Source organism: Coturnix japonica, unplaced genomic scaffold, assembly GCF_054131305.1.
Source record: "Coturnix japonica strain WE unplaced genomic scaffold, WE-NBRP24 Scf039, whole genome shotgun sequence".
Taxonomy (NCBI): domain Eukaryota; kingdom Metazoa; phylum Chordata; class Aves; order Galliformes; family Phasianidae; genus Coturnix; species Coturnix japonica.
In genome coordinates, this window is record NW_028188942.1 from 1,999,209 (window position 1) to 2,022,091 (window position 22,883).

The 22,883-nt window shown below is 44.7% G+C and overlaps 3 long non-coding RNA genes across 3 annotated transcripts; all 3 read right to left on the reverse strand.

Moving 5' to 3' along the window:
• Positions 1 to 5,602: 5,602 nt before the first annotated feature.
• On the reverse strand, positions 5,603 to 8,012 carry LOC146753192 (uncharacterized). The gene is made up of 3 exons (XR_014940161.1): positions 7,575 to 8,012; positions 6,787 to 6,956; positions 5,603 to 6,001 (listed from the first exon to the last, which is right to left on the reverse strand). It is a non-coding gene; the product is annotated as an uncharacterized LOC146753192 (long non-coding RNA).
• A 1,849-nt stretch (positions 8,013 to 9,861) lies between these two features.
• On the reverse strand, positions 9,862 to 15,077 carry LOC146753193 (uncharacterized). Its single transcript, XR_014940162.1, has 6 exons — positions 14,860 to 15,077; positions 11,951 to 12,226; positions 11,707 to 11,784; positions 11,371 to 11,501; positions 10,559 to 10,895; positions 9,862 to 9,998 (listed from the first exon to the last, which is right to left on the reverse strand). It is a non-coding gene; the product is annotated as an uncharacterized LOC146753193 (long non-coding RNA).
• Positions 15,078 to 15,778: 701 nt separating this feature from the next.
• LOC146753194 (uncharacterized) lies at positions 15,779 to 21,732 on the reverse strand. The gene is made up of 3 exons (XR_014940163.1): positions 19,577 to 21,732; positions 16,434 to 17,541; positions 15,779 to 15,944 (listed from the first exon to the last, which is right to left on the reverse strand). It is a non-coding gene; the product is annotated as an uncharacterized LOC146753194 (long non-coding RNA).
• Positions 21,733 to 22,883: the final 1,151 nt, after the last annotated feature.

Sequence of the window (22,883 nt, forward strand, 5' to 3'; positions counted from 1 at the left end):
TAACAACAAAAAGAGCCTAAACGAAACAAACTACAAAGGAGGCCAGAATGAATGCCTTCTGAACTGAGTATCACTGAAAGTTTTTCTTTATTGGCTACAGTGTGATATTTTTCTCCACGTTTTCTGCTCTGATTAAAACCACTTTCATCTTCTGTGATGTTAGCAGTGCGTGGGCCTGTAGAAAAGCATGCACACAAATGAAGACTAAAGCTGCATCTCTGCTCAGCAGTGCTGGCAGTTCACCATCAGTCTTGTCTCTGTGTAACACAGAGAGGGAAACAAGAAAGGATGCATTGTCTCAGCTATTCAAGGCATATCATAGAATCACAGAATGGCCTGGGTTGAAAAGGACCATAATGATCATCAATTTTCCTAAGACCACATCCTGGTCTTAATGAGCAAACACTTTATCACACTGGGCAACCTGTTCCAGTGCACTGCTACTCTTGATGAGAAGAAATTTATTCTACTATCCAACCTGAAACTCCCCTAGTGCAACTTGAGGCCATTACCTCTTGTCCTGTAGCTGAAGATTTTTAGTGCCAATTTTCATTGCCATGGATTAGGTTAACAGAAAGGAAACAGGACCCCAGTGTCTGTTATCAGATATCAGGTGGATAAGTTTCTGTTTATATCTACTGAATTCTCTTTTTGATAGTCATAGAACCAGAGGTAATGTCCTTAAGTTGTGCCAGGAGAGGTTCAGTATTAGGAAAAAATGATTCCCAGATGGGGTTGCAATGCTTTGGAACAGGCTGCCCAGGGAAGTGGTGCAGTCCCTGATATAGCACTGAGGGACATGATTTAGTGGGTGTGGTGGGGATGAGTCAGTGGTTGGACTACACACTTGCATGTTGCTGTGTGTGCCCTTTATTGCTGTACACTGTAGTCTGTGTAAGGACTTGTTCTCCAAACCATCTGAATGTTTGTTTGCCATGATGCAGCAGCTGTCTCCTTCGTAAAGAAGGAAGCAAGAAAAAGACTACATTAAAATCATTCATTCTTAGCAGAAAGGAAACAAAGAAAAGAAAGAATTTTTAACCTGCTGTTAGCCATGTTTGTAAATAAAAAATCACTGTTTAGAAATACCTGGAAAGTAAGTACACCATTCTGGAAAGTCAAATAAATGTGGTGCAAAGCAAACTGTCTCTGGCTTTGCCAAATCAGGCCTTCATTAGCCAAAGGATCCCTCCCTTTTTCTCGTAGTGATAAAGAAATTCCTTTTATGGTTCTACTATTTTCATTAGTTATTTTGGGAAGATTATCTCCAGTCCAGCAACTCAAAGGTTTTGGGATGTACCTCTGGTCCCAGTTCACCTTGCTGAACCTGTCAACAAAACTAACATCACCTGTCACAGAATGATAGAATCATGAGAGCTGGAAAAGACCACTTAGATCATCCAGCCCAATCATCAGTCCATCACCACCATGTCCACTAAGCCTCCTCTCCTCCTTCTTCACTGACCTTGGTGACTGCAGGGCTGTTTGTCTCACATCATTCTTGCTCATAGCTCTCACATATGCTATGCAGTGGTTTTAACCTTCCTTAACAAAGTTATCACAGAAGTGCCAGCAGCATCACTCCTTGACTCAGCTTTGGCCAGCACTTGAAATGGTTCTGTCTGACATGGGGCAACTACTGGTCTCTTCCTACAGAGAACAACACTGCAGCCTCTTTGCTGCAACAGTCCAGACATTAGACATGTAATACAACCTGAGAAAAATATACAACTTGAAATTATGTAGTTCTTTTATTGAAAATCTCTTTTTAAACCCTGTGTTTGTCTCAGTATTTCATGACCTCTACCACAGTTCTCTATTTCCCTCAGCATCACTTTGCGTTTGTCTTCTGAATGTCATGCTTGGATCTGAATTGATAAGTGAAAAAGCTGCATCTGACAGTCCTTTCCAGATGTGCCTGTTTGACTCCAGCTGGTGAAGTTGTTTCTCAAGACTTGCTTCCTCTCATTCATGTTCTTTCACACTGAACTGTAAAATCAGCTCCCACCTCCCGGTCTTTAGGATAAGTGGCACCTTTTTGAATTTCTGATGGGTTTCAGCTTGAGCGAGATGCCATGAAGATGAACAGCAGGAAGTCAGTGAGAGAATTGTTTAAGGATATTGAAAATGAGAGATGGTTGAGTGTCAGGGAGTCATTTGTTTCCTCAAGGCATAATATATCCACAGGATAAACTTTCATCTCCACTGATCACAGCAAAGTGGTGGTGATAGTTAAAATAGAAAAGCAGGTTTCAATGTAACAAAACGTTGCTGGAAAAACTAAATAAAAGCCAATACTTGGCATTACAATTCAGGGCAGATAGCAGGCCAAATCTTCACTGAGCTGAGAAGGTAGCAGGATCTTTGGCAGGTACAAGTGGAGTTCAGACACAGTATTCATGTGAATGATGTGATACCAAGAATACAGATTATTTCCTCAATAATGAGAAAGGACAAATAGAAGCTGCTTCACCCCATCTGAGGTCAGGCTGTTTCCACACATAGGAAAATTGCAGGTAAGTGGAGGGGATTTTATCTAAGTGTAGGAACCAGGGGTGAAAATGTTGATTTTCTCCTCTATGAGAAGGGCAGAGCCAGCCATGCACACCCACAGAGCACAGAGCTTTTCATTGCTTCTTCATTTTTAAGTAAAACCATAGGGAAACTGTCAGACAATCAATGTGCAGAAGTGGTACAATCTCTTGAAAAGCCACTTACAGATCTGCAAAACTTGCAAATAACAATTTTCTGTTTATCCAATTGTTTTCCCATCTCCAGATAAGACCCCGTGCTCTGATCCATTTTTTGTGCGTGCATCAACAGATTTACAAAAAGAAACAAGTCAGCAACTGGCAATTTATTCAAGGTGTTGAAAGTATCAGACAGTTGGTAGATTAGAAAGCAAACTGATTCCTCCAGAATTTCTTGTGGGACTCTCAGGAAATGGGATCCAGTAGGAGCTGGTCTGAAGTGGGGACTACTCCATTTCTAAGGAACTGTACATCAATGAGGAACTAGTTCAATGCTTTCTCAATCAAAGAAAAACCTGACTTCAGTACACGTCTGACCAAATGCCCAAGCTGTACAAACCTAAGTCAAGGTGTGAATGCAACTCTCTGAAAGGAAATTTTGTCATTTATTTCATTTATTTCATTAGTAAACATGGAAGTTTGGTGGCCCTTCCAGGCAGGGGGGCTGGAGCTTCATGATCCTTGGGGTCCCTTCCAACCCGGGTCATTCTGTGATTCTGTGATTCATTTCTCTGCATTGACAAGACTATCTTCCTTGTGTAAGCAGAAAGAAGAGCTGCTGGAGAGGAGCTCTGCTGAGAGGGACCTGGGCGTCCTGGTGGACGACAAATTGACCATGAGCCAGCAGTGTGCCCTTGTAGCCAAAAATGCCAGGGGTGGGTAAAAGATCTAACACACATCTCTATGATGGGGGTGGCCCAATCACAAGCAGTGCTGCGCTCAGTTGTTCTGCTTGCCTGCTCCTCGAGGAGTTAGGAGAAATCTATGCCTGTTGCGTGTTCGAGTGCATGCGCAATGCCATGTGGAGGGCTTATCACAATAAAGATTGGCGGATTTGCTGCGTAGACCGGTCAGAACTCAGATCTGCGTTGTGCTTCCTGCGGCACCAAACGCCCAACAGTGGCAGTTCCGAGTATTGGCCAGCAGGTGGCAGCAGAGACCACGGAAAGGACGTCTGCGGGACAGACCCTGGGGATCCGTTCTCTTTTGATTATAGGGGAAATATATTGAAAGCTTCAGATTTCCTTAATCTTTGTGGGAATCATATAATGTGCAACTCAAATCTACCTCTTTGTGCAGTGACTGCCTGTAAATTTGCTAGAGCCTGATATAATATGGCCTTGTGCTTTCCGCTAACTCACCTTCATTTCATTTTCATTACATTTGCTTGGTAGTCAGATTTTGGTGTGTGGATATTTTAAAACAATCTAACTGACATTGGCAAAAAATTAAAAATAATAAAAAAATGCACGACAGCATCAATTGTATCAATTTTTATAGGTAAGATAAAGAAGAGCAGTTTCCCTTAGTTTTCTGTGCCTCTTTACTTTCTTACCCTCTCCCCTTGTGTGAGAAACTCTCAAAGTCAAAGATTTCTAGTTAGGAAAAGCTGGCAGCGATAGCAGCAGTGCTTATTCATTACTGCAATACTGCGCGCACATCCCCTGTTGGCAAGGGAGAAATTGCACACCAGTCAGTGACATTAATTCTGTTCTATGCCCTAAACCCAATGCAGGTGATGCTCTCATGGCTCTCATTGGTTGAGCATCTCAGGCTCACAGACTCCTCCAGACTGTGGCTAGGATTCATTTCCATAGAAGGTCAATTACCAACCTCTTGTTTTTAGGTCTGCCTTGTACTTTTCTGCGGACAGAGAAGGGCAATGTTTCCAACAGTCAGTACATTCATTCTGTCCTGTGCTGGGCTCTACCCACCCTGTATTTATCTTGTGCTTGTCTCAATTCTCCCCATGTCAGAATGCCCCCAGTCTGAACTTAACTCTGTTCAGCAACTTTCTTGGTGCAAAAACTACTTATACAGCTGTTTTACAAGAGGGTTATACATTCAGTTAGGGCCTACACTATGTACTGAAAATACTGGAAACTTCCACTGCAAAAACACAATCTACCTCTCCCATCTGTGCAGCCTTGCAGACCCAGAGCACGCCAGGTTATTTCTGCTTTCATAGCATTTGCATGCTGTAGGGTGAGCACAAGGTTCTGCTGCTTGATTCTTCTGCAAGAGCTGCCTACCGGCAAATGGTTGCAGGGATGGAGGATGTGACAGAAAGCATTTGTCTCCACAAGAGCAGAGTTACATTCAGTGCAGAGTGTGAGAGTCAGGTTGGTGTGGAAAAGCACTGACACGCTGGGGATGATGCAGTGCTCACATGTCTAACACTCACAGACATTACTGTCAGAAGGATGGTGCTGTGTTGTGCTTCTACCTTTGGCAGCCCCTGGAGAAATGCTGTGGCACACAGAACACCTTTGTATTGCACTGAGTGCTGCCATGCAGCATGGATTTAACACACCAAATCCAGAGGAGCATGACTGCATCTAACTGCCCTGAGAAAAACTACTGTAGCTGAAGAGATGAGGAGGCAGCTGCTCATCTGCAGAACAAGCAGCACTGCCAGACACTGGGCCAGGTGAGCACCTCCTGCTGCAGCGTGATGATGACAGGGCTGGAGATGATCTGCAAAGCCAGCTTCAAAGTGGGAGACATGAGTCAACATGGCAGGAGGACAGAGGTGTTAGGGAGCAGCCAAGGCATCAAAGAGTATCAAAAGGCTTTGAAAGGTATCACAAAGCGACAGCCAGGAAGACTGGGATTATCATGAGCAGCAACCTGGATGCTAGAGATTATTTGCTGCCATACAAAATGGTAGAGATCTTGCTGCTGACATCCCAAAGCCTGGCAAAATGGGAACCCAGAGCTCTGCCTGCACGAACCCCACAGCCATAGCATTGCAAGCTGAGCTGCCTTGCTGTTTGTTGCATTCATCCCAATCCCTGTGAATGAAGACTCGGAATGCAGCCAAGGCGATGATTGAGCATGAGAGTGACTTTATTCAATAAAAGACAGGAGGGCTTGAGAGGTCAAGGGTGAAGATGGGACTCCTCTTGTCAAGATGAGAGTGGCTCAGAGCTGGTGCTGCTGCCTGGTGCCTGGGACTGGCAGCCTGACTCTAAGTCCCCATCTAAGATGCTCAGCTTCACCTCACTGATGCTGACCTGCTCCTGCATGGTGGTGCTGCTGTTGGGGCACTCGGGCTGTGCTTGGGATGGGCAGCACTGCAAAGGCGCTGGGTCACAATCCAGGCAGGTGACTGTGGTGTCTGTTACCATATGGAAGGCTGTCATCCGAATTGCAGCGATTTGTGCTTAATAAGAACTCTCCATTGATGGAAACACACTGCACATCACTACTTGGTTTGGATCTTTGGGGTTGACAAGGGCTCGAATTACCTAGGAAGGCACAGAAACACAAGGGTTAGTGTCAAACGTTTGCAAGTTGAATCATGCAAGAGGTTGTTGATACTTGGTAATAGAGTGGCGGCAGGAAGAAGCAAATAAGCTTGAAGCAACAGAGCCACTGTCTTGAAAGTGATCCTCGTGCAGGTCCATAAGTTTTGACTCTGCCTGGACTTCATATGGGGCAGTATGACATCACAAAGGGGTGATATGATGTCACAAATGGGCATTATGACGTCACAAATAAGCATTATGATGTCACAAAGGGGCACTATAATGTCAAAAAGGGGCATTATGACATCACAAATAAGCATTATGACGTCACAAAGGGCATTATGACATCACAAAGGGGCATCATGACGTCACAAAGGATTGTTATGACGTCACAAAGAGGCATTATGACATCACAAAGGGGCATCGTGACGTCAGAAAGGGGCATCGTGATGTCAGAAAGGAGCATTATGACATCACAAAGGGCATTATGACATCACAAAGAAGCATTATGACGTCACAAAGGGGCATTATGACATCACAAAGTGGTGTTACCATCACCCTGCGCCCAACTCCTCTCTCCCTCCCATTGGCTCCCTCTCCCACCAATCCCCGATCTCCCCTCCCCTTAGGCATTGAATTCTCTTCTCACTACCTCCTCCCAGTCCTCCCCTAGGAACAGAAACCATTCAGATTCTACAGCAAACTACAGCATCTGCACTGCAAGAGCTCACTGAACCACCTGCAACAATGAAACATGGTTTTGGAGAGTGGGTTTGAAAACACACCTTTAGACAGCTGTCTCCCTGTAGCCAAAAGGAAACCAAGCAGCCAAAGAAGAGTCCAGCCTGAAACATGCCCATGCTACTAGCCCAGGTTTTTCACAGTCAATGCAGAATCCATCCTGTTCATGAGGTGACAAATGACCAGTGGGTCTCCCCTTGCTCCACCCCTTCTCCTTCAAAGCCAGAAAAAGAAAGAAAAAACAAGCTTCTGTACAGCTGCCGTTATTTCTGACAGCGAGTGTAATCACAGAATCATAGAATGGCCTGGGCTGGAAGGGACCTCAAGGATCATGAAGATCAATCGCCTCCCTGTCCCTGCTGGCCATCCCCTCTTCTGATGGAGCCCAGGGGACCATTTGCTCTCTGAGCTGCAAGAGCACGCTGATGGCTCACGTTCTGTTTTTCATCCACCAGGACCCCCAGGTCCTTCTCTGCAGGGCTTTTCTTAAGGACTGCTCCTCCCAGGCTGTACAGATGCCTGGGATTCCTCCAGCCCAAGTGCAAAACCTTGCACTTTGCTGTCTTGAACCTCATTAGATTCACCTAGGCCAACCTCTCGGTTGAGCTCCCTCTGAATGGCATCCCTTCCTTCCACTGCATCAGCCCCACCACTCAGCAAACAGCAGAGGGTGCACTCCATTGCATCACTGGTGTCACTGATAACCATGTAAAAAAGCACTGGTCCCAAGACAGACTCCTGGATGACACCACTTGTTATTGGCCTCCACCTGGACATAGAACCATGAATCACCACCCTCTGTCTGTGGCCTTTCAACCAATCCCTTACCCACCTGGTGGTCCACCTGTCAAATCCACATCCCTCCAGTTTAGAGATAAGGATGTGGTGGAGGGCCATGTCAAAGATCTTGCTCAAGTCCAGGTCAATGACATCAGTTTCCTTCCTTTTGTCCACAAATGCCGTCACTCCATCATAGAAGAGCACCAGATTGGTTAGGCATGGCCTTCCCCTGCTAAAGCCACGCTGACTGTCTTGGATCACATGCTCATTCCTTATGTGATCAAGCATGTCTTTGAGGCGGATCTGTTCTTCACCATCTTCATCACAGTTCTACATTTGAATCAAATAATTGGTGTTGCTGCCACCAAGAAAACCTCTTTGTCTTCTACTCCTGCTGCAGCTTTCACCAGAAGCAAAGGGAGAGGCCACCTCCTAGATCCAAATTTTAAGAAACCAACACCCAATAGGTGTCATCTGAAGTAAAATAGGAGAGAAATTAAGATGACTCTTTTGCATCCAGCTTGGATCACTCCCTCACTCAGGCACACCACCATCAGATCAAGGAGATGCTGTCTTCAGCTTAGAGACTGTATGGGAAATCACAGCTTGAACCTCTGATTAATCAGCTGAGGCAAGTGTTGGGCCAGCTGCGGGAGCACAGGTGAGAGTAATGGAGCTGTGCTCCCAGAAGGGGTGGACCTCGACTGCACCTCTTCTGAGACCTCACCTCATTTAAAGGCTGACCACGACTAAGGCAGAATCTCTTGGAGACTGCTCCCCAGTTGAGACTGCCTCAGCTTTCTGGTCAAGGCACCAACATTGGTGAGTTTTCCTTTGCTAATAATCTTTGACTATTTACCACCATCTTGGTTAACATCTTTTTACTAGCCACCCTTACAGAGACCATAAGGGCTTGGGCTTCCAAACTCTCAGCAAGCATTTGGATCAGACAGCTTCTTGCTGGGGAGCCCCCTGCATCACTGCTGCCTCCTTTCGTACTGGACCTGCAGATGCTTCAGAGCTCATTAGCATGGACTTCCTTCCTCCCCTCAGCAGCTGCTCCTGCACTCACCTTCATTCCTACTCAGATACCGGCCGCTTCCAGCACCAGCTGACCTGCAAGACACAGAAAGGAAAGGTGGGAGTCATGCAAACGCAGAAGCCCAAGGCTGCGTCACCACCACGTATGGCAGCCTCGGGAAGTCAGCTGCAACTACATCCTTTGTCAGAATGGAAACAGGCACCGTCAATTAAGTGTGACCTCTGAACTCATTGCCACCATCAGAAATAGGCACTGAAATTGCTCACTTCACTGCAGCTGGTTACCTCCTGATTTTGGGTAAATGCGGACACTGTCTTGAGGGCTACCAGAAAAACGACATCAACTTCATTGTAGGTGGTTAAGCTTGGAAGCTGGACTTGAGCAAGAAAAGTTTCTCAGCTCAGAATCACAGAATTATCAAGGTTGGAGAAGACCTACAAAATCATCTGGTCCAACCATTACCAATACTTCCCGGATAAATCATACCTCTCAACACAACATCCAAACGTTTCTTGAGCACTCCCATGGTCGGTGACTCCACCACCTCCCTGGGCAGTGCTATCCAATGCCTGAATACCCTTTAGGGGAAGTAATATTTCCTAATGTCCAGCCTGAATCTTTCCTGGCACAGCTTAAAACCATTCCCTCTAGATCTATAACTGATCACACGAGAGAAGAGGCCAAACCCCAGCTCACTACAACCTCCCTTCAGGACGTTATAGAGAGTTATAAGGTCTCCCCTGAGCCTGCTCTTTTCCAAGCTGAACAATCCTAGTTCCCTCAGCAGCTCCTCGTAAGGTTTGTGCTCCAGACCCCTCACTACCTTCGTAGCTGAAGACGTTCCAGAAACGTAAGGTTTTCTTGCAGGGAGGGGCCCAAAACTGAATAGGTCAAACATCCTTCTCTCCATCATTGCTGTCACGTGGAAGGCTGTCCTTGGAACTGCAGTGACTCATGCATCCTAACTGCACTCCATTGATGGAAGCACAACGTGCATCATTGCAAATTGCTGGTGGGTTCATGTATTGGCAAGGGATCGATTCACCTGGAAAGAGTAGATACACAGCATTTAGCGTCAAACTTTCACTGTCCAAGGAGGCAAAGGCTTGGTGCTGCCTGTCAAGCAGGTTTCAAGCAGCTTGCGAGACTCATCTGGGAAAGACAGGAGTCAACTGAAGATGTCAGGCACAGGCTTGAATGCCAGAAGGAGGTACAAGCCCACTGAAAGCATGAATTCTACCTGTGTTGCTGACAAGCAGTGTTTTGAAAGCTGGATTTGCACCCTTACCTGCCAGGACCAAGACTTCTACTTCAGAGGGCTCCCTGGCACTGCTCTGCAGTTGGCATTTGGCCACAGGGGATGGTTTGCCCAGGCAGAAGCAGGAACGCCAACTGCCAGCTGGTGATTCCTTTTTCTTTCTGGAAGAACTTGGTCTGGAGAGAAAATAGAGCATGCTGTCAGTCGTGGTGCAGGGTGAGGGAAGAGCTGCATTGAGCCCTTGCCAATAGTTGCCTGTTCCCGCCACTGCCTGCTTTCTGCTGAAACACAGCTTAGAAACACCCTCTGTTTCAAACAGCAGAGGATGCTTCCATTCCTACAGCTCAGCCCTCAAGTCCTGCTGGCTACATTCCTCTCAATGATTTCAAGCAAGATTCGGAGCATGTGAGCAAAGGCTCCACAGCCGGACAGGAAAGGAGCTGGCAGGCGTAACTGCTTTCTGAGGAACCGTACAGTTATAAGGGAAGCTCAAAAGCATCCCTGACTCTTACGTTAACACCTCCTCGGCCTCAGCTCACTGCCACCTTTAATTTCTAGTGCCAGCAAGTCTGACCAACAGCTCTGCTTACAGGAGAAGCGCAATTGGTTTCAGGCACATGGCCCTGAAATCTGGAAAACCCCAAGATTTCCATGTACAGCCAGCACAGAACAGGATAGATGCCAGCATGGCTTTCTGCATCTTGTGACTGCCTGCCCAACCAGGAAGGAAAGGCACCTTGTGTGGCTCCACTGAGGCCATAGGGCAACTGTGTGTTAGTTGAATCCTCAAAGATATAATGGACAAAAAATAAACCAATAAAAATCATCCGAACAATGATGATAGGGGCTGGAAAGGGAATTCCTCTTTCTTTATCTTTCAGATGGAAAATCAATGATTGCGTTGAAGTTCCTCAGTACAGCTGCAGGCCCTTCCTCCACTTGTATCTTGCTGCTCCGTGTTGCAACAGGAGAGCTGCTCTGGCCTCTCCTCTCAGCCTGTGCCGCCTGCACTGTGAGCAGCTTTGTGGATGGAGAGACCCACACAGACTTGGGCCCAGGCAGAGAACTGTGCCCTGCAAGGGAAAACCACAGCTAAGACAGAAAAGGAAGCAGCAGCACAGCCATCCCCATTCTGCATATCTCTCAGAATTGCTCATCCGAGCCACTGGAAGAAGAGGAGCTCAAAATAACTGTGTGCTCAGAGGTATGCTCGTGGCAAAGGACACAGCCACAATTAAGAGCAGCTCACTGTATCTTAAGAGGCAAACAAAAAGCCTAGAAAAACTAGGGGCCAGAGATCTCAGAAAGCATCACTGCCACACTTCAATCAAGTTTCACCTGCTTGCAAAACATCTTAAGAGCAGTGATGGTTTTCTCCATGTAAGGCTTGGACACTCTCAGGACCCATCAACAGGGCACCATATTCTAACCTAAGCCCAGAAGCCTGCTGTCTCCTCAACAGTAACAGAATTTTCAAAGGTCTTGGAGAAGCCCTGGATTGGATGAAGCTGTCAGATTTAGATCAAGCTAATGGAGGAAGATGCTCACCTACTCCCTCTCCCATGGCTGGTGTGGATTTGGAGCAGAAAAGGACGTCTGTGTAAATAGTACTGTTGAAATATCAACTGGTAGAGCAGTGTTGCACATTGTACAAATCACAGTTGGACATCCATGGACAGCTGATGATAAAAGTAATTGTAGGGGAAGAGCTGGATGAAATATTGTTAAAAACAAATAATCATTTTAGCTGCACGTTTGTAAGCATTTCTTTTCATCCTTCTCAAAACAGTTTCATGGCAGAATAAAGAGGACACGTTCACACAGACATTTCCACAGCCAGACTAGGGAATAATCAAAGAATATCAACCAAAACGTGTTTCCTACCAGTTACATGAATCTTGAAGGTGAGTTTCTAGCCAGCAGCCTCGCAGCTGTACTCCCCTTTGTTGCAGTAATTCATTCCTGGATGTAAATCACATGTAGAAAAGTGTTGCTATGATACTAGATGACCAAGAAAGTCCTATAGCCAAAATGTTTTGCACCAGAGAGGCTGTCAGTTGATCCTCCAAATGCAAGACACACCAAATGAAGCGTTCCTTTATCTCTGGGATTCCAAGCATTTTCTCACCTCTGACTTTCACCTGGAATGTTGCTTTGTCATCTTTTGTTTCACAGCTGTAGCTCCCTTGGTCTTTCAGGGTCACATTTTTGACCATGAGCTTGCGGTGCGTCCCCTTGGAGATGATGGTTGTCCTCTGGTCCTGCTTCACCTCTGTTTCATCTTTCTTCCATACGACAGCTCCGCTTGCAGCTGACACCTCACACACCAGCTCCAGGTCTTCAGAAGGACTGACTGATATTTCTGAAGTGGTTTTGGGCTTGCTGACAACATTAATGGCTTCATCTGAAGAAAAAAAGAGAAAGTGGTTTACATCCTGACTCAGGCTTATTCAGCACAGCATGAAGATACAGTTAGAACTGATTGTAATGTCTCTGCTCATTACATTTGGGTGATTGCGTTTCACCTCTGGAGATACTCACATACAAACGTGTGCTTGATTCTCCTGTGTAAGGAAAGAGTAAGTTCTATGCAGACAGTTCTTATTTCTTTTAATCAATTCTGTATTCTGCACACGTTCTTCTGAAGCTAAAATGAAGGCAGATAAGTAACGTGTTTGCAATGCATGAACAAACCTATTCAACACCTTGTCTCTAAGCTAACAAGCAGCGTTTGATGAGCACATCAGTATTTCATGCCCTTCATTCCATCCAGACAGAACCTGCCTGAGGAGCAAGCTGATGGCTCTCAGCTACAGGCAGACCTAGCTTAGCATTGCATTTCTTAGAGCAACAACTGTTGCTTTCAGTCACTGAATATACCAAGGCCAATTGCTATGCCAGGCACATTTATGGCATCAGTGAACAAATAATGAGTTAAAAATTGTAATAGACAGGAGTCATCTATTCTTGTAAAACTAGGTGACCAAAGAAGAACAGTCCCTCTAGAGTCAAGCTGTTTAGAACTAATAGCATCAATCAGTATCACATAGATAGATTACTTCCCTGCCCTAAGACCATCTTGTGACCATTTGGTGCTCCTAATTAAGCCCTCTTGATGGCTTTTTTGTCTGAGCCATGTGACATTTTGTGATAGGAGTTACTGCTAGTGTTCCCTTAACCCTACACCAAAGTAGGAGGTATCCATTCTCAGGGAATCATGCAGGCTTCCTCTGGATTTGATGCTCAGAGACAGCCCCAGAACTTTTTAAATCTTAGCTTAGCTCTCATCCAATAATGTTCATCAAACAGTGCAACTTGTCCTTTGGGGATGCCTTTGTTCTGCATCCACCAGTTCCAACGGAGTCTTCTCGGCTTGTTTTAGATCAGTTTTTTAACAGATAAAGAAAGGGGCTTTGAATTACAAAGTGAAATTGCAGAATGCATGATTCTCAACCAAACAGAACGGGAGGTGGGATGCAGGGTGAATACCTGAGCCAACACCACCTGCAAGCAATCCTTCAATATCTTAGGAATCTCTAGCCATCCCAAATCCAGTGTTGTGCTTGATCTATCATCTCTGCTGAGTTTTTAGCTAGCTGATGGTGAGCATCTTGGTGGAGATGGGTGAGCAGTCGGACTAGAGGGTCTTAATCAACCTTAAGGATCCTGTGATCAGAGGAACTTGAATGTGCTGTTAAAGGTCACAAGAGCTGCACTGCAGCATGAGCATACACAGCAAAAGGTTTTCAGTAGAGCTTCGGTTCATAAATGAGGACTGGGTTATGGAAAATAGGCTCAAGAAATAAACCAGAAAACAGATCTTAACGCCAGGTTCTGTGAATGCAGCCAGCTGAATTTCACAGATATTGAATTTCAATGACAATTTCTTGTGTTATTTTACCCTCCAGCTCCACCCTGAACAGGAACAGGTCAGTGACAAGCATTACTCCTCCAGGCTTGACCTGACAGTGCTTTACTTGTACTATGAGCTAATGCCAGGAAGAGCAGGAAAAGAGTTTCATCCACGTGCCTTCTCCTTCCTTAGTAAAACCAGTGTGAAACTGCAGCCACGTCAGGCTGAAGGAGACGTCTCAGATGTCCTGCCTGGATGCAGGAGCTCACGTGTCAGAGGATGTCTGGCACGTCAAGTCTCATGGCAGTGCAGTGCATGACAAACTGCAACAACACTTTCCTGTGGGCTCCTTTGGGCACGAGGCCCAGCGGGTGACACACCTCTGGCTGCAGCTCTTCAGAGCCTCCCAGCAGCCACGTGATGCCCATGGGAGAGACACAGCTGACCCGCACAGCAGATGATTTACCAGCTCGCTCTGATTTACAGCAAGAGAAGATACAAGTGGTGATGCTGAATGGTGAAATACTGCGAGTGTGTGGCATAGGTATAAGATTTGTGAGCCTGAGGATGTTCAAAGTCAGGATGGACAGGGCTCAGAGCACCTGATGGAGCTGCGGTGCCCCTGTTCATTGCAAGGGAGTCCAACTAGCTGACCCTTAAGGGTCTCTTCCCTATCTATGAGATACACGAAAGCTGATTCTGCGGTAACCAAGCTACCAACAGCAGCTGTTTGGCTTACAGCTTGCCAACACAGATTTTAAAATAACAGCATTGATTACTCATTTGATAGTCACATTACAGTGCAAAGCACATGGAAACGTCCATCAGCTAATTCATTTAATTCTTTGGGCAGACCTGCCAGTATGAAATATTATGCTAACATGACAGAGAGAAGAAAAGCAAAATTAAGACTAGCTGACAAGCCGTGGCAGGAAGTTCTGCTCTCCATCAATTTAGTCCCATTATTCAATTCTGTTTGGAGATGTCTCCATGACTCTCTGGAGTTTGTTCTATGAGAAGAAGCAATTAAGTAAGCTCTCCAATGCCAAAGTGCATACACTACTCTAGGCCTTTCTTGTTTCTCCATGGATCAACAAGGGTGACAAGCCAGCAGAAGATGATGAAGAGCCTCATCATGCAAACTCATGCATTTTATCCCCCTCACAGATGCACTGACAACTTACAGCATCATCCATTGAGACGTTGTGAATTTTCAGGGTGTGTTTCTTCCCCACAATGTGCAGTTCATATTTTTCACTGGCCTTGAGCTCCTTCCCATCCTTCATCCACTCCACAGTAGCGCCTGTGTCTGAAAGCTCAGCTTGCAGTTTGGCTTCCTCACGCAGCCGAGCGGAGATCTTTTCTACATCTTTGCTCTTATTGGTAAATCTCACTGCAGCACCTGTCAGGAGCAAAGGCCTCGTTAGTTCAATTGATATCAGGCTAACGTGGTCAATGTTTGCTGCAACATCTCTGAAAAAGTATCACCTTCTGTTCCTGCACTCATCATTGTGTCAGTGCTGAGCAATTCAAGATATTTCATTTGGTCTTCTTGCCGGATTTACTAAGTAAAAATCAACCAAACATCTCCTTCTACTGATTAAGAATGCTCTAAACATGCTTCTGCAGAGGTTTCCACCCAATGACAAACAGGTCCTCCCATCATGAATGTTTATTTGTTCTATTTTGTCATGCTAAGCTGATTGATAGAGATATTATTGGAATGATTGCTCCCCTACTTCTAAACTATTCCAGTGCAATCAGAAAGGCTGTCTGAACCTGGAGCTGAAAGTACTGCTCTATGGTGATGCAGTGGTAAACCTGGTGACTGAATGCACTGGCCAAGAGCTGTGAACTGCAGACATTCATCAGCTGGCATGAAGCAATCTGGTTCAGATACCAAGCAGCTGGGTAGACTGGCTTACCCTACACTCAGTGCTATCATGTTTAGGTCATTACCAGGACTCACATCAGTCCATGGGATGCAATTTCAGGTATTTGGTACAGGCAGTGAATGCCTGCAGCCCCAGTTCTAATCATCAGATCACAGCAACTATGCCTTGACTGTAAGAGGAAAGGAGAAGAATCAAAGCAAATACCTCTCACTCTCATCTTGCTGCTGACATCAACATTTTCGGCAACAAATTTCACTTCTGCTCCACCATCATTCTTGGTGATGTTCTTTATGATTAGGCTGTGAGTAGTTTGGGTTCTCTTGATGATGCAGGTCTCGCTTTCCTGTAAGACTTTACCACTGAGGTACCAAGTGCTGCAACACATTGTTGTAAGATCAGTAGTAAACATGGCATCCCCTCCAGGTACAGCTTCACCAGCTGTTAGGGGGGATTTCACAGCCAGGACTGGTTCTGAGGAAGAACAACATGGATGTCTTAATGCTCTTTAGATGCAAGTCTGGTATCTCATTTAGAGATGGAAGATTAAATCATAGGTACATTTCTACTTCACCCTTTGCATGAGTGCTGGAAGAAGCACTTCTATGCTTAAGATCTGTTACAGAAAGTTCTGCCTCTTGCACATGTGTGATATCAAAAGATAAGGATATTCATGTCTCTGTCACAGAAACAGAACTTGTATCACTTTAGTGGTAGCTGGAGGTTGATAGGAGAACTAGTAATAAAGGAAAGCCTTTGGTGTGTTAATGCACTACTATCCTTAAAGTCAAAGGAAACATCTTTAGGGAACCAACACAGCTGCTCAGCTCACACTGACCCATTTCCATTGGGGTTTTTGTGCTTACCAAGGTGCACGCTCCCTGGGAATTCCAGAGACGGGCTCTGTCCATGCGCATTGACTGCAGACACTCGGAACTGATCATCAGCCTCTTCAGACAGATTGCTCACTGTGAACTCTGGGACGGGGACATGAGACTCGTGGCACCTCACCCAGGTGAAGCCAGTTAGTTTATTGGGTTCCACAATGTAGCCATCGATTGGAATGGGGCGGTGCATCTTCGGAGGGGACCATGCCAGCGTCACTGAGGTTTCTGTTTTATTTTTCACCACGGGGTCAGTTGGGGGCTGGGTGGGAGGTTTTCTGGGAGCTGAACAGAAAGAAATACAGAAATATTAGCATAAGGTCATGTAGGCTGGAAAAGACCTTCAAGATCAGCAGACTCAACTTTCAGCATGACCTACTGAGTCCCACCATTAACTACTGTGGTACCTGAGGACATACATGACAAGCTTATTCCTGCAGGTATTTGCATAGTGAATATATTCACCCTCTGGTTGCTTTGGAACATTTTAGAGGTTAAAATCCCATCAGACTTTTTCACTGTGTGCAGCCACTGATACAGGCAGGAGGCTGGGAGTTACCTGATGGGCTCTAGTTACAGACTACTGACACAGTAAAGGATTGATTTCATTTCATTTTGGCCATCAAAAAGTTTGGAGTCTGGTTTAAGTCATCCATCTAGACTCCAATTATAATCATATGGAGAACAGCGCATTTAGGAGAACTCATCTCATCTTAATAAACCTGAATGAAATCACAGAATCATAGGATCACGGGAGGGCTTGGGTTGGAAGAAACCTTCAAGATCATTAAGTTCTAAACACCCTGCCATGGGCTGGCTGCCCACTAACCAGCTCAGGCTGCCCATCACCCATCCAACCTCGCCTTCAACACCAAGGACAGGCACCCACAGCTTCTCTGGGCAGCCTGAAATGGAAGCAATGAGCCACATGTTGAAGATACTCAAACATTCATGACTGTAGAGAGAGCCAAATACTCCATACATATTGCCTGCCTGGTCAATGGTATTAAAATGCCAACAACAGACTCATCCAGCTCATTGAAAATGGTGTGAACAAGGCGTACAGGATTCTTCCAGCAGCGAGTTAGATCTGCAAAGTGTAAAAATAGGAAATCTCAATGCAATGCAATTTTCCCTCATAACATAAATAGACACATAACTGTTTTGGGGTGCACTGTTACCAGCCTGTCAGTTGCTGTTGGTCAGTGCTAGATGCCAAAGGTCCCACTAACATAGCATGAAGCCGAAAGCTAGACGCTGGAATCAGATCTCCTGACCTTACCATCAGAAATCGAGATGTCATATTTTGCTCAGAGGTGCCTGCTTGTAGGAGGGACAGCTTCCGAGCTTTTTCTTCTCCAGGAACCAGCTCGAGCTTCAGAATTTAAACAGCAGTCAGAAATTAAACTGAGCTTTGTCACCTCCATCAAACAGAAGGAGTGGTTGGGTGGTACAGCTTTCCAAATAACTTAGAAACTGTCACAACAATCAGATGCCTACCTTTTCTTTTTGAACTTGTTAATACATAGAGCTTAATAGCATCAGAATGCCCCAAGCACTTCAGATAACACGACAGCTGTAAACCCTTCTTTAAGGATTCCTTTGTTTAACCACTGAGTAACTGTAATTCAGTGGTGCTGGTGGGAGAAGGGAAGTCCTAATCTTCCCAGATGGTGAATAGAGTTGATGTTCACATGCAGACTGGTGCTGCAGCACAGCCAGAAACCACTCATTTGGGAAACACAGCACCAAGAAAATAATGGGAATAGCTTCATAAAATCAGGCAGCTTCACCCAAATTTCATGTCAGGTCCATTATTCTTCCTATTTTCAGGAAGAAAGGTTTTCCCTTTTTCTTGTAGTTTTATTTTCTTTTCCTTTCCAGCAAGCAGCTTTGTAGCTTAAAAAATTGTTTTCTAATCACCTCCTGGTGTGGACAAATCACACAGGTCTGACTCCATGTTTTACATAGTTAGCATTTTATATTTGTTCCAGTATGGAACTGTACAGCCATAGAATGGCCTGGGTTGAAAAGGATCTCAAAGATCATCCAGTTCCAACCCCCTGCTATGTGCAGGGTCGCCAACCACCAGACCAGGCTGCCCAGAGCCACAATCCAGCCTTTCCTCATAGGAGAGCTGCTCCAACCCTCTGATCATCACAGTGGCCCCTCCTCTGGACCCACCCCAACAGCACCACAACCTTATTGTCCACAGAAAGCATATAACCCTCATTCAATTGCCCTTCCACTCAGCTTAGAGCACTACTAAAACCAGCATCTTCACCTTAGCTCATCACACTGCTGCAGTTCCTTTTACAAGGATTTCACTGGCAAAAATTAAATCAAAGCCATCACAAGGGATTTAGCACAGTTACGTGTTACTGGCTACGAGAGCTGTCAGCACAGTCACCTGTCAGGCTTTGCTGCTGTTCTCTTTATGTAGAGGCACAACAAGGTTCAGACACCTCACAGTGCAATTCTCACTTGGACTGTAAAGAAAAAGGAGGCTTGAAAAGCAGCGTGTGGAAAACAAAGAAACAAGAATTAGAACAACAGTGGGGCCATGGCACTTGTAGGAATTGTTCTGCCTTTAACAGCAGAGCTTTTCAAGAAGTATGAGGGCATTGCAAACCAGACCAGTTTGGACAGATTAACAACTGCAAGTAGTGGGTTCCAAAATTCCAGACATGAAATCAAAGATAGAAAAACTCTTCACATTTTCATCTCTCAATTTTTCGTACATTGTGCATTACAGTGCAAACAAGTCTTCACATACAACTTGGAAGCTAAAGACAAGTCTGACAAAACAGACTGCACAAAAATGATGGATAATTAACAGAGCAAATTGCTCTTTCAAAAACAGAGTTTATGTCTTCTGGTCATAACACTTCAGAAGCCTCAGAGGCTTCTTCTCCTTTGTATATTTTCATTAATCTTAGATTTTGTTTTCATTCAATGTGACCTCACTAAACAAATATTGTCTAAGACCATGAGTATCACATAAATGTGCAGATCTCAAGCTGCTCACTTATCTAGTACCCTTGGCATGATGCTTTATTTTCCTCAGCTGATCCTCTAGATTGTGCCTGTTGATTGTGCAACAACAGCCTGTTGGTCTCAATTACCTGTGAGAGGCTCTAACTTTGGCCAGGAAAAATCATTTGAGGACAAGTAATTCTCTTGGAATCAGTAAGGCAGTCTTCCCATTCTTTCTTACCAGCACCCATCTTACATGTTAATAAAGGATTCTGGAAATCAGTTTGAAGATCAAGAAACAATTCAGTTCAAGCATATGCAATCACAGGATTTGTACGTCACCTGCAAAAGTCATTTTATTCTATCCACAATCTCATCCTACATGCAGTTCCTTAGAAGGTTCCTTAGGCACACCAACCCCATGCTCCTATTACAGACCCTTGCATAAGACAGGTGATATACCTACAAGATTATCTACAGCTTAGACTATGAAAACAGGGAGTCTAGCTAGAGAAAATTATCTACCTGTGCTTCTGAGCAATCTGTTAACCACTCTCATACAGTTCAGGCCAATCCAAACAAGATGCAATGACATGTCAGCCACAGAAACAGCTTGATTTTAAGGAGTTTGTTTGGACAAGCCCCTGTTGCATACGGTGGTCAAACATGCATTACTTGGGGGCACATTGTATTTGATTTAACACATCCTCTTACCTCTGGCTTTGCACAGAGTCCAAAGTCTATCAGCTTCAAATTGTCAATCAGCAGATTTTCCCAGTGGATGAGAAAGCAGTCAGGAATGATTTCCACCCAAATGCCCAAGGAAACATCTTTTCTCTTCTCTTATTTCCTGCTGTGGACAGTGGTTCTCAGTCTACTCAAAGCTCGCTCGCTCTCGCTGTCTCAGAGATCTTCACTGACTGCTGGCAAGTTCCCATCTTCCAATATCCCAGGTGGGAAATACTAGCTTGTATCTGTTGGAAAGGACCTGGGGACTAGGAGGACAAGTGGTGAGAGACCACAGGCTGAATGCAAGCCAGCAGTGTGCTCTGACAGAAAAGAAGTACAACAAGATCATCAGCTGCATTAAAAAGCAGCACAACCAGACCAGGACAAGTCATTCCTGCTTCAACACTCACTGGACCACATCTACAATACTGTATCTGGTTTTTGGCCAGGAAGGATAACAACCTGAAACAAACTCTGAAGCAAGTTCTATGGATGACCTCCAGCCTGTGCAGGGGGCTGAAGCTCCCACTCAGAGAAGAGAAGCTGGGGAGAATGATCTTTGTGACAGAAAATCCATTGGATGGGGCCAGAGGAATGCATCTCACCCCATACCCTCTGTACAGCCACCATTTGTTTAAAGGATCACTCTTCCTTGAGGCACAAAACTAGAGCAGGTTACACAACAGACTGACACCACAAGGGCTTCTCTCGAGATACAAACTGCAGCAAAGAGCATCACAAAAATGTGAAACCAACACTCAGATCAGATCTGTGTCTCTGCTCCGCTCATTAGGAGCATCATGTTTTACTCCCCTTTCAGAGGAAGATACTTCTTCAAGGATAACAAAATCCAGCTCAGCTACAGAACACAGTACCACATAGCAATAAATATCTAACATTTCCTGTAGGGAAAGAATCCTAAGCACAAGTTATTGTCTGAGTTTCAGCTGGGACTGAATTATCTTCTTCAGTGTCTGATATAATACTACGTTTTCATTCTAGAGAAACAATGGAGATAGCGCAGTGATGCTTACAGTTGCTGCCAGGCAGCGTTGTACAGAGCCACAGTCAATCTCAGCTGAGAGCCCAAGGAAGTTAGAAGGAACAGAACTAGGACAGCTGACTTAAACTGGCCAAAGGATATTCCATACTATATGACATATTGTGGAAGGAGTTTTGAAGGGGGTATAACTTCATGTAAATCTCTTCCACTACTAGGAGGCTAACTGGACACTGATTGGTAGGTGGTGAGCAATTGCTTTTGCATTCATCATAACTATTATCCTTTTCTCTATCTCAGTACATAATTCTATCTCAACCCATGAGTTCTACTTTGTGTTACTTCTCCCCCCTTCAGTTCTCTCCTGCAATCCACTGGAATGGAGTGGAGTACTGTAACTCTCTCTGCCAACAGAAAAATAAAAACACATTCATTATTATTTATGGAAGACTGACTGCAGTTCAGGCTCACTGGTTTGAGGTCTCTGGGCATAACCCTGACTGTGAACAGAAGCAATTGCTGAAACAGTCTGTCAAAAAAAGACTGGAGCTTCCTCTTCCAAAAGGCGGTCCTTAGAAACAATGCAATCAAACAGCTTCCCTGTAAGATAAGGTTATCTGAAAATGCATTTAGAGAGTATCAGAGAAAGATAAGTAAGAAAGACAGCACAGAAAGCAGAAACTATTTCTTACCTCTATGACTATAAATATTTTTTTGATGTCTCTCTTACGTGATCCAATGGGCAAACATGTTGATGACTTCAGTTCTTCATGGCATCAATTTCTGTTTTAGCATGAGGCAAGTCATCCTTAAGAGACCATAAAAGCAAGCGATGAAATCGCTAACTACTGTGACATACCAGGTACCACATCTGACTGCTGTGGAACAGAACAAGCACATATGGGACAGTACACAATTCAACATCAACTCAGCAATGACTGACATCACTCCCATAGAAATTCTGAAACAGAGCTGTGAAAAATGAAAAGTAAAACATTCAGCATTTTCATTGGCATTTTGGTAAAGTTGCTGTAATAATGTAACAATAATGTAATGTAATGTAATGATGTAATAACTTCCTCCATTTTAATGCCAGAGAATTCTGCCCTCTGAACAACCAGCAACAAGATTTGTGGTGCTCTGTTAAACTTTTTCCAGCTCTACAGCATCTTTCAAAAGGCAATGGGACCAGTAGGCTGCATTCGTATGTACCATCCCACCTGCCCCCGTGTTCTTGAGAACTCCACAACTCCAACAGAAGATATTATCATATTTAAATGCCTTTTGGCTTACCCCTACAGTAACTTTCTCCATGATTTTTAGTGCAACTTTTTCACCAGACAGAAGATGCCGCCCGAGTTTTACCTTGGCAAAACCACCTACAAATCAAAACACAGATGCTTAAAGTTGAGTGTGACTTCTTCTCTAATATAACATTACAATTTCCAACTGGTTTAAAAAACGAATTTCAAATTTATACAAATGAAACCTGACTTAGAGAACTGACAAGATCTGTTAATCTATTCTCAGATTAATTCTAGAGTGGTGAGACAGACTGTTAGGCGTGCTGTTTCTGTACAAAGATGACACTTACCCGTTCCAACTGTTTCATGGAATTCCTAGTACTTGAGAATTTCCTCGTAGTCACTGTCAGACATCCTGAAATGTGCAAGAACTGAAGATCCTCCAAGCACGTGCAATGAGGAAGTGCCAGCAGTGTTCACATC